Here is a 25715-nt window from a genome sequence, read left to right on the forward strand (position 1 = left end):
AGTAATGAGCGTGCAATAAGACACTCGTCTGATGGAGCTCTGAAGCTGATGAGTTGCCTTATGCATTTGACTAGTCTCAATTACAGAACAGGAGGGGGAGCTCTCATTGCATTTGCCAAAACAGGGTGGATTAGACAGATTCATGGAGCTTAAGTCTATCAATAGATCCTCATGTGGTGCAGAGTGGTAAGCGGCAGTTACTGCAGCTGAAACTCTCCCCATGGCCTGAGTTCGATCCCAGCGGAAGTTGGTTCTCAGGCAGCCGGCTCAGGTTGATTCAGCCTTCCATTCTTCTGAGGTCGGTAAAACGAGTACCCAGCTAGCTGGGGGAAAGGTAACTGCAACTGGGGAAGGCAATGGCAAGCCACCTTGGTACAAAGTCTGCCAAGAAAACGTCAGAGAAAGCAGGCATCCCTCTAGGAGTTAGCAATGACTCAAGTGTTTGCACAAGAGGTTCCTTTCCTTTCCTAAGTCTATCAATGGCTAGTAATCATGATAGGGAAATGGAATCTCCCTGTAAAATGGTAGTGCATCTCTGAATGCCAGATGTTGGGGATAGACAGCAGGGGTAGTCGTCTGATTTATTTCCATGCCTGCAAACTTTCCAGGCAACTGTTGGAATGGAAAAATAATGGCCACGTCGATAGACCTTGGTCCGAGGCTCATCTAAATGAAAGATTTATTGTACTCTCATGATTGGCCATTTACAGAAGTTTGTGGGTCCATTACACATCTTTGTCAACTACCAGGACGTCTCCCGTAGTATCCCGTAGAAATACCGCTATTAAAAGAACACTTTTAACATGGTAATATCTGGAAAAAAGTAGGATCTTTCACCACTAGATGGCAGTGTCTCAATTGAAATGAACAGAGGGGAAGTATTCAATTCAAATCATGTCATCACTCCTCTCTGCCCATGTAATGCAACCAATAACAATTGTGCCAAAGCAGTAAGCACAAAGCCTCGGGTAAGCAACGTGATTTCCCCTTAATGTAGAGATGCTCTAAGTCAATAATGCAAATATGCTCTGAATGTGGATCCTTATGTAGTCAAAATGACACCATCCATGCACGAGAAGGAGGTATTGGCAGGCTGGTGGAGGCCCAAGGTTTGCAGAGAATCAATTTTTTAAAGGGGAAAAAAAAAACTAAGGGAGGAGATCCACTCCAAAAGCCCAATGAGGACTGAATGTGTACATTGGGCATGGAATGCTGAGTGCTACTTTGGGGAAAGAATGGAGGGTTCTGAGAAAGGGCATGGCTGGCTGGAACCCTGACTAAGGGCATTACTAGACGAGGCCTTAGCGCGCCTTCTGACCCAGTTTCCCTGCTGTGCGTCCAGATGACGCACAGGGGAATCTGGCGGCAGGCCACGCTGAGGCCTCCTCCAACGCGCCATAAGCCAATGCGCTTATGGTGCGCCTTTTCTCCAGCTCCGGCCTCAGGCCGGAGCTGGGGAACGTCTAGGGACTTCCGCGGCTTTTTGCGGCTCCTCGCTTACTCGTGAGGAGCCACGAAAAGCCGCGGACCTGCCTGGCACAGCGCTCATATGAGCGCTGTGCCCATTGGCCCGGGGGGGGGGAAGAGAGGGGAGGGCGAAGGATGGCAGGGGGGGTGGCAAGGGGGCAGGGCGGGTGCGATCTCATTGCCCGGGCAAGCGCCGCTCGGCTGCTTGCTCGGGCGGCGGGCGGCGCGATCGCACCCGCCCTGCCCCGTTGCCACCCACCCCGCCATCCTTCGCCCCCCCGTACAACCCCCCCCAAAAACACTCACCGTCAACGGAGTCTTCGCACCCGGCCCCTTTAAGCAAAAAATAATAATATGGTGGACGCTGCAGGGACGCGACGTCCCTGCGCGTCCGACGTGTGGAAGCCTGGGGAGGCGCGCTAACGGTAGCGCGCCTTGGCCACACCTCCCTGCCGGCGTAAGCCGGCAGGGCTAGCAAGGCCCTAAGAGCACTCCAGACAACAACATTTTGTTGCAAGCCTTACTTGTTAAATTCTAACTCTAGAGGGTGTTGGTGTTGGTTGTTTTTTAACCTGGAGAGTCTCCTGAACGTCTCCTCATATATGTACTAACGGTATTTGTGCCCCGCTGTTCTGCCAAAATGGGCTTTACAAAGTGGTTTACAAACATTAAAAATGACACAGTTCCTGCCTCCCTCATGCTCCCAATCTAAAAGACACGACACAAAAAGGAAAAAGGACTGGGAGGGAGGAGGAATTCTTTTGGGGAAAACTCAAAGTTCTGATATAGGCGTTCTTTGTGGCAAGGGAGGATGAAACAAGCTCCCTGCTGCTGGTCCTTCTCTGGCCAATGTATGGGGCAAAGTTGTTCTTGCCATTGCCAAGAAGTTGTTCCTGGCCAGCCGGCTGGCAATGCAGGCTTGCAGTGGCCCTTGGTTCTCTGGCTGGTGGATGATTTGGAACTCAGAAGGGGCATTCACAAGTTTTGTCAGCTTTCTATGTTGAGTGAGTTCTCACCTGCTAGTTCACACCTGCTTTGTCCTGAACCAAGAAGAGGTTGATGAGTGATGCCGCCGTGTCTCAGCTGCGGTGATGCTGTATTGCTCAGGCCACCAAAGTAAGTGGTGGCGATCAAAGGTTTTGCTCCGAGGGGAGAAGGGAGGGGGAAATGTTAAATCTCTGGCTCTTTCTTTTGCATCATGACTTTGGCCACATGCTGCAATAAGAGAGGAGGGATTGTGCAGGAAGTATTAGAATAGAAAAGGAAATATTTTGGCTCTTCAATAAATGGCACTTGGCATGGCGAGAGACAGAGGATGTGGAAAGGCGAGGGAAGGGAAGGGATGGGAAGGCAGGTGTGCCCAGCGGGCAGGGTGTGTCCCCCGAATGTATTTTAAGATCTCAGCGCAGTGAGAGTCACTCTGACGCAAAGAGGGCTGCAACAGTCCTTCCTTTGCAGTGGAGGCTGGTGGCTCCGATGTCAGTGGGGCTGTGAATCTGCTCTGGGTTTCAGTGGGAACCAGCCAGAACTCCAAAGGAATGACACACTTAGGCCATAGCTAGACCTAAGGTTTATCCCTGGATCATCCAGGGGTCAAACCTGTTCATCTAGGTGACACACAGGGGATCCAGTGCTCAGGCAGGGGCGAACCCTGGATGATCCCAGGATAAACCTTAGGTCTAGCTGTGGCCCTATTCACTCTACTCATGCTTTTAAAAAACTGGAGCAGACTTCCCTGTGAGGAAGTCATTAAATGCACACATTAGGAGAATTAGGCCTAAGTGTGCATAAGAATTTTCATGTAGACTTTATATACATATATATAAAAAGTTTCAAGCTGATGCGGAAATGAGATGGGGCAAACTAAAAGATTGGGAAAATGGGAAATGGAGAGAAATCAAAACTGTAGGGATAAAAATAGGGGAAGAAGAGACATGCACCCCTTGGAGGAAAGGCGTGTGTGCCTTGGAGGAATGGTGGAATGCAAGGCTTTTACTTCTTTTTAAAACAGTGCATGAGAAGCCGGTGCAACAGAAAACCCAGGAGCGACAGTGACTGTCGTCTTCCCTCCTTTGCTGGCTGATGGGCCACTGCACAGCACATTAGCATGCGTGGTCAAGAGATAGGAACCCACCAGGTGGCCTAGGCAGGCTTTTGCCATATGCCTCACATGCAGGGGTTTCTCTTAGAAACCGTCCCCCGGAGGCAGACGGAATGGAAAGCATACAACATGTGCATAACACACACCGGAGAACGAGAGAAGGAAAATCAACTTGCCTTCTTCTTGCAAGGCTGTTTTCTTTGCGGCTATACTTTTATTTATTTATTTCCCCCTCCCCTAAAGAATTGGCATAACAGCAAGGGGAAATCTGCTCTGAATTTCCATGCTGGCTGCCTTTCGCCTTGCCCCGAGGGCGCTAGATAAAAGGAACATCAGGCAAGAAGAATGGATGGAGTGGGGCATTTCTGGACGCCAGCCACAGGCAGGAAGGAAAGAGCCCCCGTAGCTTTAATCACTTCTTTTTAGTCAGAGCTGGGGGCAGGTGAAGGGTGGGGTCTCGGGCACCAAGGGTGCTGGGTCTGTGCTTGTTGACTGCCAGTGGATTAGAGCCAAGGTCATTTCAGCCTTCTAATGCTGGGCATGAACAATGGGTGGACTGATTTTTTTTATGCTTGTTCCACAATATCAGCCCCTACTACCCAAAAAAAGAAAAAGGAAAAAAAAGGATGCTCCGGCTAGAAAGCTTAGGACAAATTTAGTGGCCTTTGGAAGATTCTTTGCTTCAATGAACCAAGGAGAACGGGGGATGTGGTAGCTGAGTAGTCTTTTATTTTTTATTTTTTAAACCTCATACTGGAACCTAAATCCAGTTCTCCCAATAACAAACAGGGCTGTCTCCAAATAACGAATAGGTTACCTAGGGTGACCATATGAAAAGGAGGACAGGGCTCCTGTATCTAACAGTTGCATAAAAAAGGGAATTTCAGTAGGTGTCATTTGTATATATGGAGAACCTGGTGAAATTCCCTCTTCATCACAGCAGTTAAAGCTGCAGGTGCCCTGCCCTCTTTTAAATCTGATCACTCTAGTATAGCTCCTGCACCTTTAACTGTGGTGATGAAGAGGGAACTTCACCAGGTTCTCCATATATACAAATGACACCTGCTGAAATTCCCTTTTCTATGCAACTGTTAAAGATACAGGAGCCCTGTCCTCCTTTTCATATGGTCACCCTAGGTTACCAATTATTTTTCCTTGCAGAGCACCTATGTTTGAGCTGCATGTCAGACAGATGCTCAACAGGCACAGTACTCTCTCCCCCCCCCCCCCGCCTGTACCTGCTGAGACAAGCCAACTGTAACAGGTTTGCATAAAATGATACTCTGGCCTCATCTACACCAAGCAGGATATTGCAGTATGAAAGCGGCATATAAAAGGCAGGAGACCACACTACTGCTTTATAGCGGTATTGAAGTACAGTGACAGCTGTTGGGACCCATTGACACATACCATATACCATATACCACTTTCATACTGCTTTCATAGTGTTATATCCTGCTTGGTGTGGCTCCTGCCTTTTATATACCACTTTCATACTGCAATATCCTGCTTGGTGTAGATTAGACCTGAGTAGATGCGCTTCTATGTCTTTGGAGGCCTGGAAAATACTAAAACCTTCCCCTTGGCCTTTGAGTATTCCATAAACTCTGGGAGGTGCTTCCAGACCTCGCTTTTACCTTGCCATCACCCTGCCTCGTTCATAGAGTTTGACCAGGGCTCCAGATGACATCATCTTCTATCCGTAACCCTCCAGTGTTTTTTCACCACTTCTATCTTTTCTTTCCTTTTTTTACTTCAGAAAATCTCTTAAGAAAGAAAAGATGGAGTGGTTGCACACAGAGGGTGTCTATATATGTGGAAATCCCCAGGGTGGCTCCACAGTGGCGCTGTGTTGTTTATACTACGCAGAAGCCACTGTGGAGCCACCCCAGGGCTTTCCCCCGAAGCTCTGAAATAAAAAAAGCCTGGGACTTAACCCAACTTTTTTCTCTGGAGCGAGGCGACGACGGCGCGTCTGCCGTCTGCTGCTGCTCTGGAATCATGGCAGAGGTGTGGCCGGGCAGATGGCGACCCCTGATTGGTTGCCATCTGCTTGGACAGGGGGGAGGGGGCTGGCCAGTGAGCTGAGCAGCCACTGGAATGCCTCCATGCTTCCTCCGGCGTGGGGAGAGGAAATGTTTGGCGGGGAAAACCAAGGTGAAAGAAAAGGTAAAAAAAGAGGGACGTGCGGACGCGCAGTGGCGCTCCTGTGGCAATGCGCAGTGGTGCAGCGGTGCACGGGGTGGCAGTGGCTCCTCCTCCTCTGTTGCAAACTCCGTGCTCATTCGTCAGTGTGGGGACAACCCCGCAGGAGCGCAAGCACGGGGTTTGGGGGGCTCACGGCGCAATGCGTCGCTGTCAAGAGAGCCCCACAGTCTTTTGATTAGTGGTGTGAGGAGCCTTTCTTCTGGAAGCACCGTGGCCCCCAGACCAGCCTGTGATAGGCTGAGCCCTGTGCATAATCTTTATGCACCAAGGTCATGTGACCTGCTGTCAGCCAGTTAGAACCAGATCCAGCGCCCTTGTAGCGGCTTCCTCCCTCTTGAAACCGAACCCAGATCAAGCGCATCGCCCTGATGTCATTGCCAGCCACGAGAGTGACCACTCTTGGCTTAACCTGCCATGGCTTAGTCTCTGGCATGAGAACGCTAGACGTGAGCCGAGAGAATCCCGGCCTTCTTAGGCAGTGCCACACAGTCGGTTTGCTTTGCTCTGCTCTCGCCTTTTGTTTTCCTCTGCTTTAGGAGCCCACAGGGTTAATTCTGTCCAGCAACGAGAACCTCTTCTCACCCTCCTCCAGTTGTCACTGACACCTCTGTGACTTTAGCCCTCTTCCTTATTATCTCTCATCTCTGCCTCCTGGTTGCCTGGCAACACTCATCACTGTTGACAGGACTTAGTTCTTACATGTTACTTTTACGCTACCCTCTTTCTCTCTTTTTCATTGTTGTAAATAATAAAATCAAATCAAGGAAACTAAAGTTTGCTTGTTCACGGGGAGACGTGGGCTGCCCTTGGTGAGGTCAAAGGGCGCTGGTCCTCTGTTTTGCCCAAATGAGGGGAAGGTGCTGTGTCTGTACTAAAAGTCTTCTACAGAAATAAGTATTCAGGGCTCCCTCCTTCTGAAATCTCGGAGGCCCAGGTAGATCACAGGATGTTACGCATAGATATAATGCAGTGCGTGTTTAGGCTATGTGATAGTCCAGTTCCGCTCCTGTGGGGCTACCAGAGGCCCATCACTGCTAGTCCAGTGCTCTGTTTATGCCTAGTCTTCTCCAGCAGTTCATTCCTGACTACCATGTATCCCATGAGATTGTGGTTAATTTTTTTTTTTTTTCCAGCGAGGGCATTGCACGTACAGGACTTGCAGGGCTACTCTAAACCATGGCTGGGCCGCTAACCCCTTTGCAACAAAGGGTTAGTGAGTGTGTTTCAACTGTGGTTATGTAGCCACCATGGTTAGGAATTGGTTCACACGACACGCTAAGTCATGGATCATACAACTCGCTAAGCCATCATGTTTAGCTCAAAGTGCTTAACCACCATGGCTTAGCATGTCATCTGAACAGAGACAAATTGCCTGTTTATTGAGGGAGGCGATACGCTGGGGGAGCATTGACTCATTTCTTCAAATAGCATCCTCCATCCAATCCCAGGGTACCGCTCTTCCATATCTGACCTTCCCAAATCCCAGCACTGCTAGTGCTCCCCTATAACCCCTCCCCTCCCCTTCACTTCCTCGTCACCTAAGCCTCCTTCCCACATGACACTGCTTGTTCTCTAAAACCTTCTTGCTGGCAAGAACCGCTTCCCCCGCGATCAGTATTTGCCAGCTCAAACATCCTTGTCATCCAAGTCTCCTTCTCCGCTGACGAAAGGTCATCGCCACCCAGTCCCCACCCTTTCCTCTTGGCTGCAAATACAGACAAATTGGGAGTTCCATGCTCTGCCTGGCTTCGCTGCCATTCACTGCGCTCCACTCGGCTACAACCCCACACTCCCTAATAACTGCACGGCTTTTTAGAAGCGAATGGCTCGAGAGGCTGAGGGTAGACAAACACAGATGATGCTGATAACGATGACAATGATGACGACGACGACGATGATTTATTGCGTTTGTATACCGCTCCATACCCGAAGCTCTCTGGGCAGTTTATATAAGATTAAAACAATTAAAAACAGTATGCAAAAATTAAAAACCACAAAAACATGCAAAACACACATACATTTAAAACCACTATAAAAACTTTTTAAAAAACCTATGAGCCTAAAAAACTGACCCAGGCTCATTACATATTGCTAGATGCCTGGGAGAAAAGTCTTGACCTGGTGCTGAAAAGATAACAATGTTGGTGCCAGGCAAATCATTCCATAATTGGGGGCCACCACAGAGAAAGCCCTCTCCCTTTTTGCCACCCTCCGAGCTTCCCTCGGAGTAGGCACCCAGAGGAGGACCTTAGATGTTGAACGTAGTGTTCGAGTAGGTTCATGTTGGGAAAGGCATTCCGTCTGGTATTGTGGTCCCATGCCGTGTAAGGCTTTATAGGTTAAAACCAGCACCTTGAACCAGGCTTGGAAACATACAGGCAGCCAATGCAAGCGGCCCAGAGTTGGTCTTATATGTTTGAACCTTCTGGTTCTGGTTATCAGTCTGGCCACTGCATTTTGCAGAAGCTGCAGCTTCTGAACCATACTCAAACGCAGCCCCATGTAGAGTGCATTGCAGTAATCTAACTTGGAGGTTACCAGAGCATAGACAACTGAAACCAGGCTATTCCTGTCCAGATAGGGGTGTAGCTGGGCCACCAACCAAAGTTGGTAGAAGGCACTTTGTGCCACTGAGGCCACCTGAGCCTCAAGTGACAGAGATGGTTCTAGGAGAACCCGCAAGCTACAAACCTGTTACTTCAGGGAGAGTGCAACCCCATCCAGAAGAGGTTGAACACCCTCCATCTGGTCAGCAGAACCACCCACTAACAGCATCTCAGTCTTGTCTGGATTGAGTTTCACTTTATTAGCCCTCATCCTGTCCATTGTCTCGGCCAGGCACCAGTTCAGCACATCCACAGCCTCACCTAATGAGGATGAAAAGGAGAAATAGAGCTGCATGTCTTCAGCGTACTGATGACAACATACTCCAAAACTCCGGATGACTACACTCAACAGTTCCATGTAGATGTTGAACAGCATGGGGGACAAGACTGACCCCTGCGGAATGCCCAAGCACCACATGGAGCCGACCTGTCAAGTAGGAGCAGAACCACTTCAATACAATACCTCCCACTCCCAACTCAGACAGTCAGCCCAGAAGGGATATTAAAGCTAGTTGTACCCTGGGGTATTATTGGAGCTGAGGCCACAGCTAGACCTAAGGTTTATCCTGGGATCATCTAGGGTTCACCCCTGCCTGAGCACTGGATCCCCTGTGTGTCACCTAGATGAACAGGTTTGACCCCTGGACGATCCAGGGATAAACCTTAGGGGCCTTGCTAGACGAGGCCTTAGCGCGCTTTGTGGGCCAGTTTCCCTGCTGTGCGTCCACATGACGCACAGGGGAATCCGCGCTGAGGCCTCGTCTAACGCGCCATAAGTGAATTCGCTTATGGCGCGCCTTTTCCCCAGCTCCGGCCTCAGGCTGGGGCTGGGGGAAGTCTAGCTACTTCCGTGGCTTTTTGCGGCTACTCGCTCGCGAGTAGCCGCGAAAAACCGCGGACCTGGCACAGCGCTCATACAAGCGCTGTGCTCATCGTGCCGGGGGGGGGGTGATCCGGGGGGGGAGATGGCGGAGGGCGACGAAGGAGATGGGGGGAGATGGCGGAGGGCGACGAAGGAGACGGGGGGGAGATGGCGGAGGGCGACGAAGGAGACGGGGGGAGATGGCGGAGGGCGACGAAGGAGACGGGGGGAGATGGCGGAGGGCGACGAAGGAGATGGGGGAGATGGCGGAGGGCGACGAAGGAGACAGGGAGGGGATGGCGGAGGGCGCGAACGGTAGACGGATGGAGAGGGTGGGCAGATGGGGGGGCTTAAATAAAAAAAACCCTTACCTTCTCCGGCGGCTTCGGGGCGCACGCGGCCCCTTTAAAAACAAACAAACAAACAAAAAATGGCGGACGCTGCAGGGATCCAACGTCCGGCAGGTCTAGCAAAGCCCTAGCTATGACCTAAGACACACCAGTGTGAAGGATCCCCAAGCAAAAAGCATAAACAATGACTACCCAAACTCCCAAGAAGGTTATAGGGTTCGAAACATACACCTTGAGGGCTCAGAGGCTGAAACCAGGATGGTTCAAAACAAAGATAGTTTGGTTTTGGTGAATGAATTGAAAGCTCAGGGCAGTTGCTTGCCTCTTGATTAATTCAGCTCTAGCTAGCTATACAGAGCAGTGTACTACAATGTTCAAAGCAAAAGGGCACTTGGAGTGTTTCACCTGCCTGGGAGGTGTAGACAGTTGGTGGCCATTTTTCCTGCCAAGGTTTCTGAGTGGCCCATTCAAAGGTATGGCTGAGAGGCAGGGACTTGCATATTTCCATAGTTACAGGGAAGGCCTGCTTTTAACCCAGCCAAGGAGGGAACATGTGCACACCATTGCTCCTGTGACTTCTGTAGCAGTTCCGGTCCAAAGCTTTAGTAGCAACGTTCCTGGCAGCTTTTCAGGCTGTGCCTTCCGGAACGCAAATGGATTCTTAAGCCAAGCTGTCAGGGCGATGCCAATTAAATACATCGCGCAAATAATCAGAGAGCCAGAACATATGAAGCTCTAGGGTGGGTCTAGAGCAGGCAGTGGTGCCAACTGGGCCCTGCCCAGGGCTTAGACCCTGTCAGCTGTCTGAGGCTTGGGCACAAGATAATTAGGTAAGCAGCTCTTGGCTCTAAACTCGTAAGAAGAATAAGATGCAAGCATAATGAATCAATAATAAATTCAGAGACAGAGAGACAGAGAGAGACTGAACAATTCTTACTACACCTATCTAAGCTCACCGCAGGTTTTTCCTATACAAGCCTTAAAACCTTTCTGTATGACCTCTGCTTGAGAGCTGGATTAATTCCTGCACTTTAAGAGTTGGCATGAATAGTAACCAGCTTACAGAATACGTCGTGGGAATATACACAGCCTTATTTTCTAGGTCTGACTTAATACTGCCCGCAAACAGAATCGTTACACCAGGTATTAATTAGGTCAGCAGTGGGGTGGAGCTTGTGTTTTGCTTTTAAAAATTGACACGTATTTTTGCGTTGGGTGTTCTTTCGTTTTTTAAACTTCTGGATTTTGGGATGTCTACTTTTGGTGGCCCTGCCAGGGTAGGAACTTGAAGCCCCCGGTTTGTTTTTAACCAGGCCGCCAGACAATCCAGTAGGCCAATAAGAATGTGGATTTTCTTTATTGGCTTTGTTTCAGCTGCTGGATTCGTTTCCTGTATAATATTCGTGGCGATGCAGGGTGGATAGACTGCTAGTTTCTGGGCAGCTCCAGAATAACTTTTCTCTGCTATTCCATGTTTTTTAAGGTGCATTTATAATTACTGGGGAAGGAGCTTAAATCAAAACATACAGAAAACTCTTTATTCTGGAATTTGTATGACAGGAGAGTTGGGGCAGCAAATTGCTACCTAACCTAGGTAGGCAGAGATTGATGTAGCGACACTGTTAGACTGAAATTGCTTGCTGAATAATTTAACTCTAAAGTTCTCCTTACCAGCAACTGAAAAAAAACTCTTGAGTGGCTACTGGGGTTGGTTCAGATGAGTGCTAAACGAAGGTAAATAAGTCTTGGCTTTGAATATTTCCCTCCTACCTGTGTGTGTTCTGTCTAATTAGTTACTTCATGGTTTGCAGCAAGCTATTGTTAGTTGTTATATCTGAACTGGCAAGCTATGGTTTGTGCTTGTCCTACTAAACCAGGATTGGTCAATATGGTCTGAACCTGGTTTGCAGCTAAAGGGCAATCCATCGTTTGCCAGTTTGTATGTCATGGTTTGGCATAAAACCAGGAGTAATGAATCAAATCGTGCACTCAAGGGGAGGAAGGAGAGCGTGGAGGGAGAAATGAGCCAAAGAACTTTCTAGGTTAGTTCACATTATGCTTAGGGTGACCGTATGAAAAGGAGGACAGGGCCCCTGTATTTTTAACAGTTGCATAGATAAGGAAATTTCAGGAGGTGTCATTTGTATAAATGGGGAACCTGGTGAAATTCCCTATTCATCACAACAGTTAAAGCTGCAGGAGGTTTTGCGTTTGGCCAAGATGCACATAAGGTTTTATTTATTTGTTACATTTATATCTCACATTTTCTCCAAGGAATCCAAGATGATGATGATGATGATGATCTCTTCCTCGCTCATGGCAGTTTTTCTAGACAAACATGTCGGGCTTTGCCAAGTCATGCTGTCTTTTACAGATTCAGGACTTTCCTGACAATTGAGCATGATTTATTTATTTATTTATTTATTTATTACATTTTTATGCCGCCCAATAGCTGAAACTCTCTGGGTGGTTTTAATTATGACTGCTTTCTGGATGTTGCTGTGGATGTATTTTGGTAGGCCCAGTTTCTGAAGGTTTTCTGTATAGTTTTTTGATGTGATGCTGGTGACTGATGTGACTAACAGAATAACTGTGGTGTTTTCCTGTTGCCATAGTTCTTTGACTTCCATGGCCAGTGGTGTATATTTCTCTCTCTTTTCCTCTTCCTTTTCAACAACATTTTTGTCATTTGGTATTGCTATGTCAATGAGGTATGTGTGTTTTTCTTTTTTGTCTATAATCGTTATGTCTGGTCAGTTGCAAGTGTTTTGTCAGTATAAATTGTTCTGTCCCAGTATGTTTTATGATCTGCATTTTCCAAGATTGTTTCGGGTGAGTATGTATAGTATGGTGTAGGTTGTTTGATAAGGTTGAATTTGATAGCCAGTTGTTGGTGAATTATTTTTGCAGCTGTATTGTGTCTGTCTGCATAGTCCATTCCTGCCAGAATTTTACATCCTCCTGTTACATGGTTTATTGTTTCTTGAAGTTGGTGCCTTTTCCTGCATAGGTCTGTTGTTACGTTGTTATCTTTTATGATGTATTTTTGGTAGTTATTATTATTTATTGTATTTATATCCAGCCTTATTCCCTCCAAGGAACCCAAGGTGGCATACATAATCCTCCTCCTCCTCTTCTCCATTTTATTTTCACAACAACAACCCTACGAGGTAGGTTGGGCTGAGAGTCTGTGACTGGCCCAAAGTCACCCAGTGAGCTTCCATGGCCGAGTGAGGACTAGAACCTGGATCTTCCAACTCCCAGTCCAATACTTTAGCCACTACACCACATTGGCATACCTGATCGTCCTCCTCCTCTCCATTTTATCCTTACAACAACCCTGTGAAGTAGGTTATAAGATGAGACCAAACAGCAGAGCTCATGAGTCGGGGGATAACTTGAATCCTGCTGTTGGTCTTCTTGCATTGTTTTTGAGGGACGGGACATAGCTTCTGATGTTCCCCTTGAAGGGCCTGTCTAGAAAACACACTAAGCCATGGTTAGGCCTCTAACCCTTTTGCAGCAAATGGTTAGTGAGTGTCATGTCTAACCCTACTGCCCCTGTTTTGGGAGAAGGTGTTTCAGGTAATCAATCAGAATCCGATTCAGAACTAGAAGACGCAGCGCCAGACACCAGCCAGCCTGTACCAGTGGGGGAGGAAGCTCTCACGGGCGATTCCCCAGCTGGGAGTCAGCCCTCTCCAGAGCTTATCTCCTCAAGGCCAAATCCTACATGCTCAGTGGGAAGTGAGGTTTCTTCAGGAGGTGAGCGTCCTGACAAGCTAGCTGATGCTAGGGTCCGCCGGAAGCTCAAATGCACGGGGTGGAAGGAAAGTGTGAGAAAGTCGGTTCGATTACGCCAGAACCTGCCTCCGCACCAGGCTCCCTGAAGTTACGGGTGTTTGGGAAGTGGCTTCCTATTCTTCTTGAATGGACAATTGTCTTGCTTAGTTTGCATAGTTTTGCTTAGGGGGACGTTTCCAAGAGGTTAGACTCTCTTTAGGTAGAAAAGATGTTTGTTGCTTAATAACCGTGATTAGGAATGGTTCACGCGACACGCCAAGCCATAATGTTTAGCTCAAAGTGCTTAACCGCCATGGCATAGCATGTCATGTGAACACCCCTGGCATCCTCAAGGGAACCGGAACCGGAATGGAGTCGGCGAGCCCATCGCAGTGCACAGCTGGGAGGACAAGGACTTCTCCCTTGGAAGTACCGTGCGTGACGCTGCCTTGCAAATGTCTATTCCTGCAGCTGCTGATTTTGCATGCCTCCCAGGCAGTTGAGTGTGACATTTGGGAAGTTACCACACATCTCTCCGCAGCAATTCTCGGCGGTGCATCGCTGACCATGTTCTCTGTTAATTAAAACCCCAAAGATAAGTAACTTCTATACTGATACGGACAGAGACGGTGGGAGAAGGGAGAAGGTGAAGGTCACCCACCAGTTGCGGTTCATCTCAAATGAGACCTAATCAGGTGCTGCTACTTCTCTCGACTGCCACTTCCTGATAGTTACATGCTGCTAATTTATACAGGCAGGGAAGAGCTTTGGCCCATGTCGTTTATAGGAAACACCTAAAATCATACCAGGAATTTAGTTGTGTTTTTTTCTGGCAGCCATGCACCCTCTTTTGCAGAGGACAGTCCTCTATTTGGAGGGCTGCCACCAGAGGACAGTCCTCTATTCTGAAGGCATCCTGTATTTGAAGGCACGTCTGGTCCAAGTCTGATTTAAGGAGCCGTCTGACGGGAGAGCTGGGCCTTGAAGTTACTCAGTGGCAGCACCAGGACAGCAGGCTGAGCAAAGCAGACAGGTTGCCTGGGCCTTGTCTGTATGGCTTGTTTACCTTGATGTAGTTGCACGTATTCTCATTTTAGGACACAGAAGTCAGCCGTCCGTTCGCACTAACATCGCGTTTTAAACGTGATAATGCGCATATTCGCATCAGTGATTTGCCGCGACTTTTCATTCATGTCCGAATTTGCTCCGTGTTATGGTTGTGTGTCGCTGGGGGAGCTACCTCGCATTTTGGCAGGTGGGTGGAGCTTTGAGGGTAGGAGAACGTGATTGGCCAGTTTCCCACGTTCCCACCTATAGGTCGGCTCGTTTTTTTGTGCCGTTTTTAGGTTGAACGATCTGATTCTACGGAGCTCCGCATAAACGCAGAGGCAGAAACGGGCTGCCATCCTGCTCTGCAGCCTCGTTTCTTTCCCCCTGCTCCAGTTTAGCTGTTGTATCAATCTGCATGTGAACAGTATCACTTCACTTTGCTCCATAGCATCGTATATCCCATAATGCGAAAATGTGCACGTACGCATTTATAACTGCACTACAAAAACAGAAATATTGTTGCTGCTGCAGTGTAACTCTCTTTACCTACATTTGAATTAATGAAAAATCGGCTTTATATTTAATGAGGAGCAATCCCGCTGTCGTATAAATGAGGGCCTGGTCACCTTCTTCTACACTGTATTTCTATTTCAATGATAATTATTGTTATTTTTTAAATTTGTACCTATACAGAGACATTAGCTTATGCAAACTATATGCAAATCCATGTCTTCTTTTGTCCTCTTTTTGGGCGACTCTTTTTTGAGTGTTGAGATGGCTTTCTCTGTTTTTTGTGGCTATTTTTGGGAGTTGGAGGTATTCCTTGTGTGTGGTTAGTTGAGATTTTTTTTTTTTAATTTGGTTTGGTCTTGAGGCATTCAGCGTGATGGAGTATTTTTTCTTACATGGTCTGGTTTGTTCCAAATCAAAGCCTTTTGGTGTGGGTTTTGTTGGAAATCCACATAAATGTCGAACCGCTTCACTGAGTACCTCCATCCCAGGATGTTGTGGGAGGGACGGACGTCATTGACCCACGTTGAAATTTGGCTTCAAAAAACAAAACAAAACAACCACATCCTACCTTTTTCAATTAAACGTATTTATTCCGTTTTACATCTCAGAAATTACAACTCCATCTTACCTTTTTATTGTGTGTGTGTGTGTTTTGCATATCGGTGGCACTTTGCCAATGGAAGCACTTCCATTCGGAGACAAGGTTATTGCCTTGTAAATCAGCATGAGGTTATTGCTAATGCCTTTTAATTAAAAACCTAATAATCAGCTCCCTTTGTTTTAAGGAAAGCATAAATGAGCAAGAGTCTTAACAGCATGGATTAGGGTGGCGGCACGTTGGCACAGCTGGCACAAGAGTTGCTACTCAACGTTAGAAGAAGCCAAGGAAATCATTTAGTATTTTCTTTCTCGTTCCCTAGTGCAGTGATGTAATAAAATCAAAATAAATGCATTCCTGTTACTCTCTTCTCCACCTCTTACAACACTAAATTCAGGCTCCAATCCGATATACACTTAGTTGGACATAAGGCTCATTGGATTTGGTAGGACTTACTTCCAGGTAAATTTGTGAAGCCTTTAGCAGTGTCATCATCGTCCTCTTCATCCTTTCAATCATAATTTCCAAAGTGACTTATAAGATCATTAGCAGCTCAGTCCTATACATGTCTAATCAGAAGCAAGTCCCATTGAGTTCAGTGCTGCTTATTCTTGGGTAAATGGATCTAGGGTTGTAGCCTCCAACAACGGATAGCTACTCAGCAAAATCCCAGGGGAGGGGAGGTGTCAGATCAAATTAAAAGGCAACGCAAGTTTGAAGTAAGGATTAAAAACGATGGAGGTCGGTGGCTCCAATGTCAGTGGGATACCAAAACCACTTAGAGTTGCAGTAAGAACTCTAAAGGAGCTGGCCAACCTTGGATAGCTCCTTTGGAGTTCTGACTAGTTCTGACTGAAACCCAGAATAGATTCACCACCCCAGTGACGTCAGTATCGCATGGCTCCATTGTTCAAAACGTTGCTGCAGATCTGGTTAAAAGACACAACATTCACTAAATGCCTCTGAAAATGGCTGTGTTTTCGGCTGGTGTCTGAAAACCATTGGAAGGGTGGTTGGCAAATGGGCAGGGGAAGGAGGTTCCCTAGATGAGGCACCACAACCGAGAAGGCTCTGTCTTTAGTTGTCACAGAAGGCAGGAGCTCCCTGATCAGCAGACGTGTATGGAAATGATGATGATGATGATAATAATAATAATAATAATAATAATATATTTATTTATTTATTACCCGCCTCTCCCCCTGGATCGAACAACATTAAATACAAAAATACCATAAAATGCATAAGACCGATTAAAAACACATAAAACTGATACAATATTAAAATAACAATCGGACATCTTAAAATTCATCTGGGTAGGCCTGCTGGAAGAGATCAGTCTTTTGTGTAGACATATCTTGATAGAGTGTGATCATCTATGAGAAGCCGGATTGCTTTGCCCCCCCCCCCCCAAGTGAATGTCTAGAAAATCTGTTGGCTCCTAAATGTATGGAATTTGGACATCCCTGTTTCAGTTGATTAATCGAGATATCTGATCAGGGAGAAAGCTCTGTTTCATGCTGGAATAGTGATGGCAGGGGATCATACCAAAATAAGGTGAAATTGAGGGGTAATTCTCATTGTTAGAGCAAGGGTCATTCACACAGAGCAAATTTAAAATGACTTGGGTATAAAGAGGGTCGTGTGTGTGTGTCTAGCTGCCACATGGAGCAAAAAAAGTTACCTTTTAGCTTTTTTGTGTGTGCATAAAAAGACTAGCATGTTCAGTTTGTTTAGTAGTAGTAATGGTTTCATTCTGTTTGAATCTTGGCTTAATTTGCTTTTTATATGGGACTGTTTATGTCTCAATGAAGTTTGCCAAGTCCTTCACTCTCTGGGGCTGGTCTGCTAACATTTCAAACATTTATAAACGATTCCAAGGATTGATGGCTCAACATGAATTGGGTTATGTGAAGAAGTAAGACAGAAACCCGGGAAAGCAATAAAGAAGTCTAGTATAGTGGGAAAAATACTGTAACGTAATATTATTGAATGGTAAAATACTCCTTGGAACATGTAAAACCATGATTGGAACTACAAATGGAAAATGCTGATGATGTGATAACTCTACAGGTAACTGTTTACACTTATAGAGGTCCTACCCGAGGATGGAGACAATTAAACTAGAATTTGGTGTTGCTGTGGGTTTGTTTGGTTTCTTGAAAGGTAGGCAAAATAGGTCACGCCTTGAGGTATTATGCTTTCTACTTTTAGTGGGGGGAAATTTGATTGCTGTTTCCTTCAGAGAAATCTTCCACCTGCTTTCAGTTAGAGTTAGGCCCTTTCTACATGTAAGAGTTATCCCAGGAAAATGGAGGGATCGTCCCTGCCTGCTCCTGGGATCCACTTTGTGGCATTTCGATGCACAGGAACAATCCCGGGACTATCCCGGGATATAGGGCTGGTGTAGACATGCCCTTAGGCTTAATCCAAAACGGGATTAAAAGTTCTGAAATCTGCTTCTAAATAGATTCAAGTTGTTGGATCGCTGGCTTGAATTGTCCAACACGGTGCGATCCTATAAACTTCTACTCAGAAGCAAGGCCATCTGCGTTTAGTGGGCCTCATTTTCTAGCAGTGGAGGCTGGTGGTTTCGTTGTCAGTGGGGTGGTGAATTCACTCCAGGTTTCAGTCAAAGCCAGCTGGAACTCTACCTTGGACAGCTCCTTTAGAGTTCTGAGTGGTCCTGACTGAAACCCGGAGCAGATTCACTCTCCACTGACATCGAAACCACCAGCGTCCACTGCTTCCGGGGTTAGGCCTCATCTTGAGTATTGCATCCAGTTCTGGGCTCCACACTTCAAGAAGGACGCAGACAAGCTGGAGGGGGTTCAGAGGAGGGCAACGAGGATGATCAGGGATCTGGAAACAAAGCCCTATGAGGAGAGACTGAAAGAACTGGGCATGTTTAGAGAAGAGAAGACTGATGGGAGACATAATAGCACTCTTCAAATACTTGAAAGGTTGTCACACAGAGGAAGGCCAGGATTTCTTCTCCATCCTCCCAGAGTGCAGGACACGGAATAACAGGCTCAAGTTCCAGGAAGCCAGATTCTGGCTGGACCTCAGGAAAAATTTCCTGACTGTTAGAGCAGTACGACAATGGAACCAGTTACCTAGGGAGGTTGTGGGCTGTCCCACCCCAGAGGCCTTCAAGAGGCAGCTGGACAATGATCCAGCTTTAGGGTGGATTCCTGCATTGAGCAGGGGGTTGGACTCGATGGCCTTATAGGCCCCCTCCAACTGTTCTATGATTCTGTGATTGCAGAATTGCAACCTAACAGAGCAGCCCTATAAACTGTATGTCTATTCCGAACTCCCATTAATTTCAATGAGGCTTTCTCCCAGGAAAGTGGGTATAAGATTGCAGCCGAATTTTGTAAATTTCTGTTAACAGTAGAGGGGAGTAGAGTCTCTTTCTAATTAGAATTTGAAAAACCTGATGAATGATCCTTGGCATTTTGTCCCACTGCCTTAATTTTGGTGTTGCCCCTATTAATCTCTCTCCCACCCCCCTCTGCTTTTCCGGAAATATTTGATTGTTATATATGGTTCTCTTGTGTTGTCATCTTTTTAAACGTATGATAAAAATCAAGTTAAAACGTGTGTTGCTGATGCTGTTGTAACTCAGCCGTATTCAGCAGCAGTTGGAAAAAGACACTGGGTGTCTTTAAGCCATAACCATTTGTGCAAGAAAGATCCCTTAAAGGTTAAGTTCTCTAGGCAAATGTCATGCCCCTGAAGTTCAATTAGGGTTGATATTTCTGTGATTGCTCTCCTCCGATTCGGAAGTGGTGATTATTGCTTTTTAAGAACTGATTAAGGACGACCCACAGGAGTTTATTATGGAGGGGGTGGAGTTGTGTGCAATGTAGTCTGTTTGGAAGATGTTTCCGTAGCTTCATAACTGGCCTTTAAGTACAGGTGCTTTCCGCTGCTCTGTCTTGCATCGCAGCTGTCACAACAAACTTTCTGGGATTAAAAGGACCTGGAACATTTGAGGAAATGAGTGTGGCTTTATAGACGTTGGGATCCAGAAAGCAACGCCATCAAATATTCCCTACAAATATGGGTACTGATTGCTTATAAGGTAGCTTCCACCATGTGGTTCTTTGTGTGTAAGAACATCTTTTGGATATGGGTGCAAAATTCAGCAGGCTTTTATATGGAAGTGGGGTGGGGAGAGTTCTAGAACCCCAGTCCTAAGCAGATTTGTGTTTTATATTTGGACCTAGTGAATGGACCCAGGCTTGGAATAGCCTTTAGTTTGATACAGCGAAACTTTCAAGCTAACTTACAGAGCTGTCAGAGTTGGACACATTTTGCCTACCCTGTCTGAATGAAGCCATGGCCTAGGCACAGTCCCTGCCATGCTGCCCCCCCCCCATAGCCCCCTGAGTGAAGGCCCTGTCCACTCCACTCCCCCTGAGGGAGGCCTGCCCCACCGGAGCGGGGAGAAAGTGGGCATATAATGTTGAATCTCTGTCTACTGATCTCCCCAGCTTCAAACTGCATGGAGTGCAAATCCATGTGCCGGTTGGGAAAGCCTGCCCCTGATGGCTGAAGGTCTTACTGCAAGGGTCAACCAGATGGGTGCATTAATTTAAGTTCATTAATGCATTTTAAAACGCCCCTAGGGTCCCCTTAGCATGCATGCCTAGATATCACGGTCTCAGTACAAAAGCGCTGCTGGATAGACACACATCTTCTTTTATTATTCTAGAATATTGATTTAGTCCCATTATTTTATTTTATTTATCACATTTTTATACTGCCCAATAGCCAAGGTTGTCTGGGCAGTTCACAATTAAAACCGCAAAATAAAGCAAGTCAGAACACAACATAAAGTTTTAAAGTTACAAATACCATATAAAACCGAAATAAGTTACAACCCTTGGAAAGCCTGTGTAAAGAGATATGTTTTCAGGAGGCGCTTAAAGGATGTTACATTTTCCACTTCCTGAACCACACAAGGGAGGGTTTTCCAGATGATGGGTGCCGCTACAGAGTGTCGTGGTTCTTCATGGCAATATTCCGTTTGTTTCAGAATGACCAGCAAGTCCTTCTCTGGAAATCTTAAATGTCATCTGGGTGTGTATAAGATAAGACGGTCTGCTAGGTATCCTGGTCCCATGTTGTTTAGGGCTTCATAGGATAATAAAATAACCTTGTACGTTATGTTATTATCCTGTGTTACTGTTTATTTCAGTGGTATGGACTTCCATTCAACCGTGGCTCAAATCACAGAGCCTTAGTGTTCCAGCAATATTAAATCTTTCTTTTTCGCTCAGTTTTGCTAAATAAAAAGAGATCCAACGAGAAATAAAATGCCATACAGTATCTACCAGTTTACTACGTCCGAAATGTGGCTCATTGCCCGCCAGGCGTTTCTCCAATCATATAAATTTCAGTCCCAATTTTTGGGCCCAGGATTTTAACAACATTTCCAAATTGGTGTGGGTTCCCCTCTCCCCCCGCTCCAAAAATATGTGCAAAGGTCAAAAATAACAAATGCGTAGGAGATCTTTTGAAATGGATCCCTTAAGTCAGAAAGAGGCAGCTGTAAAAATCCCTGCAAAATGTTGTTATGACCTTTGCATAAGTGTTTTTATGGTTTTCCTCCCCACTCAATTTTCTAGCAGGGAAACATGATTATACTTTGGGTGGGAAGCATGAATTGAGAATGAGTAACAGGATTACACAGTGCAGCCAGTTTCCAAACCCACTAAAGCATAAAACTTTAAAAGAGTGTGTAGAATTTTTGGATTCAGTTTTTTTAAAAAAACACTCACCAATTGCCCCTGATCCAGTAAGGCAGAACTGTGTCTGATACAGGTGTGCAGTGCAATCCTATGCATGTCTCCTGTGTTCAGTGAGACTTATGCCTAGCTAAGTCTACATTGGATTGCATTCTTAAACTGCTTGAATTATCAATCATATCTACTCCCAGGCATTTAATAGTATACGATGAGGCATCTATGTCTGCTGTTTTAGAATAGGTGTATTAGGAAAAACATAATTGATTTAAATTGTTTTTAGGGATTTACATTGTTTTAATTTTTTATGTTTAAACCATTCGACTATTTTTTATTATGTTGTATTTTTATGAATTGTTGTAATCTTCCCAGGGAGCTTCGGCTATGGGGTGGTAATAGAAACGATAATAATAATAATAATAATAATAATAATAATAATAATAATAATGCTTTGACATTGATGGAGATAAAAGGCTTCCTGCGAATCACTGAAGAACAGATGACAGACATAAATATGGAATTGGTATAGGAAAATGCAAGATGCTACACATAGAGGAAAATGGGAAGAAACAAAAACAGAAGAAACACTAAATAACGAAATATTCGATAACATGGAATAAAATGAAACATACAAATATTTAGGATTCCAACAAAACACGAAAATCAACCGCTCCACAGTAAAAAAACCCAACTAAGAATGCAATATGAAATCCACCTATCACAAATCTTAAAATCCAAACTTAACTCTAAAAACATTTTCAAAGATAGGGAGACGTTTTTCTCCCTCTCTCAAAATACTAGAACCCGGGGTCATCCCATGAAACTGACTGGTGGGAGAAACAGGACAAATAAAAGGAAGGACTTCTTCACACAGCGCATAGTTAAATTATGGAACTCACTACCACAAGATGTAGTGATGGCCACCGATATGGATGGCTTCAAAATGGGGTTGGATAAATTCATGGAGGCAAAGGCTATCAATGGCTACTAGCACTGATGGTTGTGTGCTATCTCCAGTATTTGAGGCAATAAGCTTTGCTGGTCCCTGGTCGACAGCTGGTTGGCCACTGTGTGAACAGAGTGCTGGACTAGATGGACCCTTGGTCTGATCCAGCAGGGCTCTTCTTCTTATGTTCTTATGTTCTAATCATAAACTGGTCACAGTGAACTTGAAGAAATAAACAGACTGCCTCGCACTGAACTCATGAAATATCTCATGCTCCATCCCAATTCAAGCATTGAAAGAATAACAATCTGCAGGAAAGAAGGAGGAAGAGATTTGCTAGACATTGAGACAATTCATGCTAAACAGATAAAATCACTCAGAGAATTCTTTCACATTAAAACCACCGCCCGTTCATAAAGCCATAGTAAAAGCAGATAAAAATTACACCCTACTCAACCTAGCACTACAAAACGAAGACCAAATATGACCACTCACATTTGCAAAGAAAAATGGGCGCAAAAAGCACTCCATGGGAAACACTACAACATAATTCAAAACCCACAAATAAACAAACAACAATCGTACGGATGACTTAGGTAGGGCGAGCTGTTTCCGGAAACAGAAGAATTCCTAATATCCATACAGGATCAAGTTACAGCAACCAAGAACTACCAAAAATGCATTCTAAAAGATAACAGTGCAACAACAGATTTATGTACGAAATGTCATCAATTCCAAGAAACAATAAACCATATAACAGGAAGATGTATAATTCTGGCAGGAACGGACTATACGGACAGACACAATACAGCTGCAAAAATAATTCACCAACAACTGGCCATCAAATTCAACCTCATAAATTTTAAAATGTTGTATATTGTTTTTAAGTGTTTTTATCCTATGTAAACCACCCAGAGAACTTTGGCTACGGGGCGGTATACAAATGTAAATAATAATAATAATAATAATAATAATAATAATAATAATAATAATGAATTTATTTCCACAAGATGTAGTGATGGCCGCTAATTTGGACGGCTTTAAAAGGGGATTGGACAAATTCATGGAGAAGAAGACTATCAATGGCTACTAGTCTTGATGGCTACATCCAGTATTAGAGGCACTATGTGCACCACTTGCTGGGGAACATGGGCCAGGGGCGCTGGTGCACCCATGTCCTGCTTGTGGGTTTCCCGTGGGCAGCTGGTTGGCCACAGGATGCTAGACTAGATGGACCCTTGGTCTGATCCAGCAGGGCTCTTCTTAGGTTCTTATATTTACTTAGGAGTTGATGCTTAGGAGTCGTAGGAGAAAAATGAATGGGGTTGATTTAATTTTTGTTGATTCACATGACACTGGACACACGCAGCCATCATCTTGTACAAGATTAAGCTTTCGCCACACTATAACAAACCACGTAAAATGGTTTGCAGTGAGCATGCAAAGTCTTAATCCTACAAGGGATGGTGGCTATGCTTAACAGTCTGGTCACAACCAGCGAGCTGATGTGTGCAGCCATTTCCAGAGGTTAGCCCACAGTAGGGATGGATGAGAATTCGGATGAGTTCGCTTTTGATAGGAATTTACCCAAATTCTCAATTTTCTTCCTATTCAGGACAGCAAGAATGTGAGATTAAACACTTTTGAATGTGGCAGAAACTGACAGATTTGTCCATCGAGGTGCAGGGCATTGATTGCTGAGCTCTTAAAAGTCTGGCTTTCAATCCCTGTGTATTCAGCCATGTTAGGGCTGAATTGGGGTTGCCACCTCATCTTTAACAGCTACATGACAGGCAGGTATAGCATACTCCTCTCCATGATGGTTCAGATGGGTGAGGGTTTTGTTTCAGTTCATTTTTATATATACAATAACAGCCAAGAACTGAATGCAGTTATACAGGAATATTCATAGAGGCTATGATAATTTATAAGCGATCATGACAAATAAAGTTGGTTCTATTGTTGGGAGTACACTACGCCTAGCCATATTATTGTCGACATTTCCCGTAGTTATTATTGCATACATTAACCATAGTTATATTATTGTTATGTGTATTTTAGCTTCATTCCTCGTACCTGTTTCCCTCGAATTATCTCCTACAGCGCTAAGCTGTCGCCATTGGTGTTGTTGCTACCAGGCGGCAAGGTCCTTTGCATACCAGGAGATCGGTTTAAGGGGAAAATGTAATAATAATAATAATAATAATAATAATAATAATAATAATAATAAAAATAAAATAAATAAATGGATGACCCAATCCGATTCAAATTTGGTGTGCTTAAAGCTCTTCTTAATATCTATTACTGTGCCAATTTTGATGTCTTTATCTTTAATGCTTATGCAGATGTAAGCATTTGTTTATTTTTTCTTCAAATCCTGCTCCTGCGCCCCAGTGGCCACTGGGATGATACGCTCGAAAACTAGTATCAAAATACGGCGAGTCTTTTGCTTTTATAGCACAATTAAAGCAGGATGCATGGGAGTACTTCACAATAAAAGCAGATTGTAAGCTGGAAAACTTCGGAGTCCTTTGCATGCAATTCGCAGTGATTGCACAGTATAACGCTGGTATGATAAAGCTCTTTATTTCACACATTACCCTTAGTTCATGTCCTGGTGGTAGCTTCCAAATTATGCTCAATAGCTGTCAGTTTAGTGTACAGTTCATGTGCCTGAAGTACCATAACCCATCATCCTCTCTTCCTCTATTTTGTGAAGCGGTGGGGGTGGTGACAAGAGGTATGTGTGTACCACATGGGAGCCCATCGAGGTGGGTGGGATTTGGATCCAGGAGAGGTGGGTGGACGAAAGGGCTGGAATCTGAAGAATTCAGGTTGCAAACTTCTTTTTAAAGCGCCTTAAAAAGCATATCTTTCCAAAAGCAAAATAGACCCAAAACAGAATGAGTGTCTTTCCAGTGAGAGGAGCAACACCCTTCCCCGTAAGGAAATCTCTTTGGTATATAAGGTCAGCTGGAACCTGACACTAACCACTTTTTCAAAGACATTAATATGTGGCCCTTGAGCATGTGCAGAATGCCCCAGAAGAGGGTGGGTTTTTTGTTTATTTATTTGTTTTAAAACTGCCTGCATCTTAGTGAAAGGCAGAACACCGCAAATGCACATTTTTACCAGCACACACTCCCCACCCACCCCCTTTTCATTCTTCTGATGCTGGGAGCAGAGGATGAAACTTACTTATTGATTTCATTTAATTTCTATACCGCCCAACAGCCAAAGCTCTTGCGGTGGTTCACAAAAGTTAAAAGTTTGGCCAGTTCTCTACATAAACGGCAAGCTCTCGTAACTAGGTACCATCGACGCCGAGGTATTAATTCCCCCCTTCCCCAGACCTCTGATTATGATGAGGTTTCAAACTAGCACAGTCATAAAGCTTAAATGGGCCATTACTCATTAGCTCTTCCCTGGAGCCACTTTTAAATATAGGCACACCGTTTTACCCTTTAGGCCAAAGAAA

Source organism: Elgaria multicarinata, chromosome 6 (genome assembly GCF_023053635.1).
Source record: "Elgaria multicarinata webbii isolate HBS135686 ecotype San Diego chromosome 6, rElgMul1.1.pri, whole genome shotgun sequence".
Taxonomy (NCBI): Eukaryota; Metazoa; Chordata; class Lepidosauria; order Squamata; family Anguidae; genus Elgaria; species Elgaria multicarinata.